This window comes from Triticum aestivum, chromosome 6A (assembly GCF_018294505.1).
Source record: "Triticum aestivum cultivar Chinese Spring chromosome 6A, IWGSC CS RefSeq v2.1, whole genome shotgun sequence".
Classification (NCBI taxonomy): Eukaryota; Viridiplantae; Streptophyta; class Magnoliopsida; order Poales; family Poaceae; genus Triticum; species Triticum aestivum.
The window spans coordinates 13,474,199-13,482,664 of record NC_057809.1 but is presented as its reverse complement, the minus strand read 5'-3'; the positions used below and the strand labels follow the sequence as shown (position 1 = coordinate 13,482,664).

General features: G+C 55.7%; 1 pseudogene; it reads right to left on the bottom strand.

Annotated features, from left to right (window-relative positions):
• Positions 1-5,120: 5,120 nt before the first annotated feature.
• On the bottom strand, positions 5,121-8,233 carry LOC123129984 (probable leucine-rich repeat receptor-like protein kinase At1g35710; annotated as a pseudogene).
• Between the last annotated feature and the right edge of the window lie 233 nt (positions 8,234-8,466).

The window sequence follows — 8,466 nt, the reverse complement described above, 5'->3', positions numbered from 1 at the left end:
CTACAGTCCAGGATGGAGGTCGATCCGATGTGTCTGCTCATGTACGTATCCAAGGTAGAACTTGCGCGGCGGACCGCTACGGCAAGCTCTGAGGGCTGAGACAGCAACGGAATGAACCCCCACAGTGATACACCCTTTTCCCCCGACCCCCGCGTTGTCCCCAGCGCAGCTCGGGGGAACCCTAGTTGCGCCGCCGCCACCCCACTCTACAGCATGCCCTCCTCCCGCCGTCGCCGGATGAGTCCCCCGGGCGAAGCCCGCGCCGCAGGACGGTGGCGGCAGGGATCTCCGCGCGCGCGGCGGCCTTGATCTCCGGCGTGAGCCCGTGGTGGTGGGAGACTAGTTCTTGGTGTCTCCAGCCGGCGAGGCGGCTGCCCGGCGCGGCGTCCTCGTCCTCTCGCGGGTGATGGGCTGCCGGCTGCTCGTGGCTGCCTTGACGCGACGGCGACCCAAGGTTTCAGATCTTGCCTTGGCGGGCTCGGCCGATCTGGCATGTTAGCTTCGACAGATGGTGAGGTTGGTGGTCGTGCGTGGTGGTGGCGGCGCTGCCGCGCAGGAGGTGCTTGGGCTAGTGGGTTCGCATGCTAGCGGCGCTGGGGTTCTCTATCCTCGTCCAGCAGCTTGAGGGTGCGGAGGTAGGGTTGCTCTGGGCGAAAGCCAACGACGCGACGTCTGCGGATGTCGCTCTCCTCCTGGGGGCCGCCGTGGAGCTCTCACCTACTTCGCTCTCGGGTCACTTTCTTCGGGTGAAAGCCTAGGACCTGCGGTGCAGGGCCAGACGATGGTGTGACACGTCGCTTCCTCTCATGAAGGTGTTGTCTTGAAAATTGTGATTCCTTGCGTGCTTTCTCGGGCCTGGACTTGCACGGCATCACGACAGGTGGCCGGCGATGCACCTAGAGGTGGAGCGGTGTTTCCTCTTCCGCATCGAAGACGACAGATCTTGGCGGTGTGGCGCAGTGGAGTCTCGGCGTTTGATGCGGGTAGATGGACTCGTGCAGGAGGTTGGAGCTATCTGGCGTCGTGGTGACGTCGATGGTAGGCCTCACAAGGTCGACGCGTCGGCAAATGCTTTGAAGATGGATCGGTGGAAGACGGCGGCGGTGGCCTTTGAGAGTGCGCCGGACCAGTGTGTACCCCAACCCGGCAGTGGCTTGGTTGGGCCCTTCGGTTCTAGATGTTAGGCTTGCTGCGAAGTCTGTTTGGTATTAGGCTCGGACTATCAGCACCCCTTCATCAAGTGATAGGACTAGCAATAGATGCTGCCAAAACGGTGGCTTCAGACTTACTGATGTATTACTTTGTAAGGTCTCCGTGAATAATTAATAAAGTGGTTATATCTGTTAGAAGGGAGAGAGGGATACAGTGGAATAGTTCGTTGTATTGCTTGATCCTCGTGGGCATATATATAGGAGTACATGATGTACTTGGAGTACAAGACAAGGCAAAATATTCCTAGTTTATCCCATGTTTCCTAATACCATCACGTTATTCAACATCCCCCCGCAGTCACAACGGTAGCGACGCATACGGTGAGACTAGAGAAGAATCCGAAGGCAAGCTGACGGACCCCCCCCCCCCACGGTCATAACGGTCGACGCATCACGGAGTCATGGTCGAGCCCTTTGAACCGACAAGGTTGCTAAAGCAAGGTGGTAGCCCTTTGTACCATTCATCGAAGTAACCGAGAGCGTAGGTGGTGGAGCCGTGGTCGAGGTAGCCGTGCAAAAAATTGTTGTGGTCGATGTCGAGTCGAGGTAGCCAGTGTCGATGAAGATGTCGTGGAGCCGCGGGCGCAAGGGGGCGCCGAGTTAGCATGGGCACAGTGGTGTCAAAGTAGTGGTGCGCTGAGAAGAAGATGTTGTTGGCGACACGTCGCGACGGGTTTGCCAAGCCCGGGGACACATCGTGGATGAAGGAACGCACCGGTGTTGCCAGCATCGAGCATGCATAGATGGTCGAAGACGAAGTTGACGAAGCGCCGACCAGGCTTGCCAGGCCCGGGGACACGTCGTGGATGAAGGCACGCATCGGTGTTGCTAGCATCGGGAATGCGGAGACTGTGACCTGCACGAGCCGTACGCCATGTCGGATAAGTCAGAAGAGCCAGCTGAAGAACTCGACGAAGGTTGCGGCGCCAATCGGCGCGAGGCCGATGTCGCCCGCTGTTGTCAGAGTAGACGAAGTGGTCGGGGTAGATGATGGCGACGCTGGCAACAGGCTGGTGCTGGACGAAGACGAAGGAGGTGGACAGGCGGCTACGTGGGTAGCGGCGGCGGTAGCCAAAGAAGAGCGGCGGCGGCTAGGTTAGGAGCGCGGAGGCGATGCTCGAAGTAGGCAAAGAACCCTGACAGCGTAACGAAGACCGGCGCAGACGGTGGCGTTCCTACGCCAAGGGAGACGGAGCAGCCATACCACAGAAGTCGACCCGCGGGGATGGCGAAGTGGACCGCGGGCCGCGGCGCTAGGGCCCGAAGGGGTGACGCAGCGGTGGCAGGCGGGGAGGGGCGACGGCAGGAACACCTCGGGGCAGCGGCGGGGACCACGGTCCGCGACACAACGGCCTAAAGGGGCGATGCAACGGCGGCTTGCGAGTCGGTGCAGCTACGGGGACGGTTGCTTGGACCGCGTGACACGCTCGCTACGGTCGGATAAGGCGATGCAGTGGCGGCACGAGGGTCGGTGCAGCCACGGGACGGCTTGGAGCGTACGGCCTCGGGGAGGCGGGGGACCGCGGGGCGCGACAGTACGGTCCTAAGGGGCGACGCAGCGGTGACGCGAGTCGGTGCAGCCGAGAAAAGAACCACGGGGCGGCGGCGCTGTGGCCCGACGGGCGACGCAGCGGCAGCCCGTTGCTCGATCGGTGAAGGGGCGCGTTGAACTCAATATGGTCTTCACGGGGCCTGCGAATGCGCGCGCAAACCAACGGGCCAGGTCGGTCGCACGGCGTAGATGATGCGGTTTGTGGCGGCGGGCGGGTGATCGATCCGATCGCGCGTGAGGTCGAGGACACCGCCCGGTGAAGGCGGCGTGGCGGCGGAGTTCGAGATGAAGCCGGCGTTGATGGACAATGTGGGACGACATGCAGACGAGCGCGTCAGCACCAGCACCCGGGCCATCAAAGCAGCGCCGGCGCCCGGGCAGCGAGGCCCGAGGGACCAATGGAGCAGCGGCGCCCGAGCTCGAGGCAACCGACGGGCCTGACGCAGCCGGCACGACGTAGCAGGGATGAGGCCTGCGAGGCAACCCGCAGGGCCACCATGCAGACGCGGTGGAGGCGGTGGTGTGGATCCATTGGTGGGCCAGCGCGCGAGCGGCGGCTATGATTGGCCGCCGCTTGCCGCGAGGCCGCCGGGTGGAGGCGATGCAGGTGTCCCAGTCGGAGAGGGCGGATACGGTCGGTGTAGATCGACAAGCGGGCCGGCGCGCAGATGATGGCCGTGAGGGGCCGCCTTTCGCGCGAGGCCGCCGGGTCGATGAAGGAGCTGGCCGATCACGATGGTGTCGGAGTAGAGGCGCACGGTGGTCGACAGCAGCGGCGGGCAACACAAACCGATCAAGCATAGATCGGAAAACAAAAAAACGCCGATCAAAACGACCGACGAGAGCGAAAAACCCGGAATAAGGGCTCGGAAAAAAGACTCTCTAGAGCAGCCGGCCAACACGGCCGGCGAACGAACCCTAGGTATAGGCGGCACGGCCCCCGGCGACGATCATGGAGGACGACCGCCCCGGAGCAGCACGCAGGTGCGGAAGCGGCGGCGGCTAGGGTTTAGAATCCGAAAACTGATACCATGTTAGAAGGGAGAGAGGGATATGGTGAAATAGTTTGTTGTATTGCTTGAGCCTAATGGGCATATATATATAAAAATACATGATTTATTTGAAGTACAAGATAAGGCAGAATATTTCTAATTTATTTCATGTTTGCTAATACAATCATATTACTCAACAATATGCATCATCCAGATGCAAAACAATATGCATCATCCAGATGCAAAAGGCGGGGTCTCCTTCTAAAAAAAAGCAACGGAATGAACCGTGAGATAGTTGGCCCAATTCACTGTGCTTCCTCGATATAGAATCCAAGCAGACGGGGTGGATGGAGCTCGCGGAAACGGCGAAAAAATTCACGACCGGAGGCTTGGTGGAACCAGCGCCTTGGATACCGCCGCCGCCGCTGGCTGCGTTGTGCCTTCCATTGGTCTTCGGTGGTATGCAGTGCAGGAAGGTTAAAACGATTAAACGAGCGATTCCTCGTCTTGCTGGGCCTGCTCTGGAGTTAAGGCCCTTCAAAGTCCAAACTAACCAAATGTAGCCCATCAAGGCCGAGCAATCAGCAGACATCTCCCGTCCGACTTCCGACTGCTCGCCGTCGCCGCCGCGAGGCGTTGTCCACCTCGCCGTCAAGGTCCCCCACCTCCAACGACCGGTGCCTCCGCCCCGCCTGCTCCCCGGTTCGGCTAGCCGCACCCCGCGCCGTCTGCTATAGCCAGCAGCGGATCGCATGCTGTTCCACGCCGGCGAGAGGACTCGGAGAGCGCACGGGGCATGGAGGCACAGCTTCGGTGGCCGCTTGCTCACCGTTTGATGTGCTGATGCTTCCTCCGGGTTCGCCGCTCCTGCTCGACAGCTGGAGCGAGGTACTGAACTGAACATTGTACTTCTTGGCTCGATGTGCTCTGTACATTTGTAGTTTGTAGAATTGGTACTTGTTTTTGTTGAATGAAGCAAATCGATGCTTAATGTTGTAATTTCAGGATTTGAATATGGTGGCAATACTCATTACTCCCTCCGTTTTTAAATATAAGACTTTTAAGAGATTTCACTACGGACTACATACGGATATATATAGACATATTCTAAAGTGTACATTCACTCATTTTGCTCCATATGTAGCCATATTGAAATCTCTAAAAGAACTTATATTTAGGAACTTTAGGAACACAGGGAGTACTTATTTTCAAGCAGACTGAAAATATAAACACTTGTGTCAGCAAACAACAGATAACAAAAGTGCATCTGAAATGGCCAACTGGTTATTTCAACCTGCTATTATTTGGTCACTTGGTTTACACTTGGAAAGCAGGAAATCCACATTACACCTGAGGATATGAACCTTACTTACTGCACAACTTATCAAGAAAACGAGAGAAGGAAACCCTCCATGGCTCGAGGAAAAACAGAGCTCCAAACCAAAGCCAAAAACCAAAAACAACGCCAAGAATTACAGAGTAACACAACCCCACATCGCTTCCGAGTTGCTGCGTGTGGTCTTGATCAGTTCCCTCACCCAGACAATGTGCGCTCAACGGGAAGCCACAAAGCCCCAGATTGTTGCCGTAAATTGATGGGTCTACAAGTGTCTGTAGCTGACTCCCCGTCGGAATGGAGCCTGTTAAACGGTTGTTGGAGAGATTTAACACACTGAGGTACGGCAAATTTGAGATGCTGGGTGGGATAGGACCTGAAAGTTCGTTCCATGAGAGGTCAAGGAACTCCAGGAGCCCCAAACTTCCAATGCTTGGTGGAATACTATCCGACAGATCATTTCTTGACAAGTTCAAGAATCGGAGACCTTGAAGGTATGTTAGCTCGTTGGGGATGTCGCCTGCGAGCAGATTGCTTGATAAATCGATGCCTGTCATTAGTTCAATTGTTTTCTGAAAAGTTTGCTCACGACCCTTCCAGAAAATGTTAACTCTCTCTCGGTACTCGTCCACTGACGACAAGCTATCAGGTGGCATAGTCCTTCTAGAAAAAATAGAAATCCGTCTCAGTTGGACAACATCATGCTTTTCAGAAGATGTTGTTCTCCAAGACGAGAGTTGTTCCATCATGGATGATAAGTTGCCGAATGTACTTGGGATGAATCCAGTAAAGCTGTTGTTTGACATGTCAAGTACTTGCAGATTAGAAAGCTGGGATATCTCGAATGGAATGACACCACTAAAATTGTTGGATGGGAGGCTCAGAACTCGTAGAAGGGGAACACTTTTTCCAATCCAAGCAGGAATAACACCGAAGAACATGTTGTTCCCAAGATCTAGTGTGATGAGCTTACGGCAACAGGTTTCAATGACAGATGGGAAATCCCCAGAGAAGCTATTGTTAGCAAGATGGAGTGATTGGAGAGGGAAGTCACTCAAGCTTGTCGAGATAGGTAATTTACCCCAGAACCCATTGCTGGATACATCCATAAATACCACTGCTTGTAGTTCCCGCCAGCAACTTGGGAGCTCACCAGTGAAGTGGTTACTTGATAGATCCAGTAACTGGAGAGAGGTCAATCCACACAAGGCTGCAGGAATGTTTCCAGACAGGCGATTGTTGTCCATGGATAGAATTGTTAGATTGGTGCATTGTGACCAATCATGCGACAGGTTCCCTGTCAGCTGATTCCCCGAAACATCCAAGAAGTCCAAGATGGGATGGACACTAAACACCTTTGAGATGTCCCCAGTGAATTGGTTCTGGTCCAATCTCAAACAGAATAGGGATGTGCAGTTCTTGAGGCACAGCGGTAGCGAGCCGCTGAAGTTGTTATGGTTCACCATGAAATTCTCTACCATGAGGCCATCACACAGACTCTGCGGCAGTTCTCCGGAGAAGCTGTTCTTCGCGAAGCTCACGTCGATCAAGCTCAGCCCCTTACCGAGGTCAGCGGGTAGGTTGCCCCCAAAGTTGTTGTCGAACAGGCTGAGGTACTGGAGATTCCTGAGTGATGTGATGGTGTTGGGCAGCTCGCTTTCCAAAAGGTTGGTGTTGACATCCAAGACTTGCAATGCTGTCATGTTGCCAATCTCCGGTGGGATCGTTCCAGTGAGCTGGTTGAAGAAGAGCTCCAGCCTCATGAGCTGCGTGAGGTTGCCGAACGAGCTGGGTATTGGCCCTGTGAGCAAGTTGGCGGACAAGTCCAACTGGCTTAGGCTCACCAACTCGCCAATCTCTACCGGAATAGAGCCGGTAAGGTTGTTGCTGTAGAGATAGATTATTTTTAGCTTGGTTGCCTTGCCTAGCTCTGGCGGAATCTTCCCAGTGAACGAGTTTCGCTGCGCTTGGAATGCTATGAGCTCCGGCCAGCTCATGAACAAAACTGCCGGAATTTGACCAGTGAGTTTGTTGAACTCTATGCCAAACTCTTGTATTTTGTGCATCCCGGCCAACGCCCGCGGCAAGATACCGGTGAACTCATTCGCCGACAACTCCGCAAATTGAGATTGCCAAGGTTGCCCAGCTCCGGTGGAATAGTGGAAACCAGGCCTGTGCCGTTCAGGCCAAGGTGTTGCAGCATTTGGAGCCGGCCAAGAACCGGTGGGATCGCCCCACCGAGCGGGTTGTTGCTGAGTTCAAGAGCTCTCAACTGAGGCATGGACCCAAGAAAATCGGGGACGCCACCCGTGAGGTTGTTGGTTGCAACCCGCAGGTCCCAGAGCTTCCTTAGCTTCGACAGCGATGCTGGTATCTGGCCAGAGAAGGCGTTCAAGGACAAGTTGAGGTACTTGAGGTTGGGTAGCTTCTCCGGTAGCGAGTTTGGTATTGGCCCAGAGATATCATTCTCCGATAGGTCAAGGTAGGTGATGTTGCCGCTCTCGAGAACGAACTCTGGAAAGCTGCCGGTGAGGTAGTTGAGGTAGAGCGACATGAAGATGACGGTGGGCATTGGCGAGAACTTGCGGTAGTCCCTGTTTTTCAGGAAGTTGGAGCCCAGATCAAAATGCTTGATCCTAGGGAGCCTGCTCAGCTGGTGGGGGATTGCATCGGCGAGGTTATTGTTATAGAGACGCAGGTCGACAAGGCCAGAGAGGTCGCCGAGCTGAGGCGGGATGGGGCCCTCGAACCCATTGCTGCCGAGGTCGAGCACGGCAAGGGAGCGCAGCCGTGAGAGGCTTGCTGGGATGGCGCCGACAAAGTTGTTACCATTGAGGTCAAGCACGATGAGGGCGGGAAAAGCTGTGGTATCGAGCTTGTTGAGCGTGCCAGCGAGGCCTATCCCCCGGAGCCTGAGGGATTCGACACGGCCGGTGTTGTTGCAGGACACGCCAAACCAGGAGCAAAGCCCGGCGGCTTTGGCCCAGCTGGAGAGCGCGTCCGGGTCACCCAGGTTGGCCTTCCAGTCTAGGAGCACCTTGGCCTCTGACTCCGTGGCGGCATGGCTGACGCCGGCAAAAACCAAGAGGGTGAGGACGAGGAGGATGCCAGTGGTGAAGGCGGCGTCTGGCGGCGGCGTCATTGGATGATGGCGTGTGACTACTAACGCTAATTTGGTAGAACTCGGACTCGAGATTATTTACAACAGGAGGGGGTTTAGACGATCGACAAGTATTCCGTGCGTATGTGTGCGTATCAGCTGCTTGTGGGGTGTGGCATCTATTTCCTTTGGAAAATTTCTTTGCCGGCCACTGATTTCAAGTCAAGGTCCACTAGTGCCTGATTACCGGCCGGGCTCAGTGGAGTGGAGAGCCA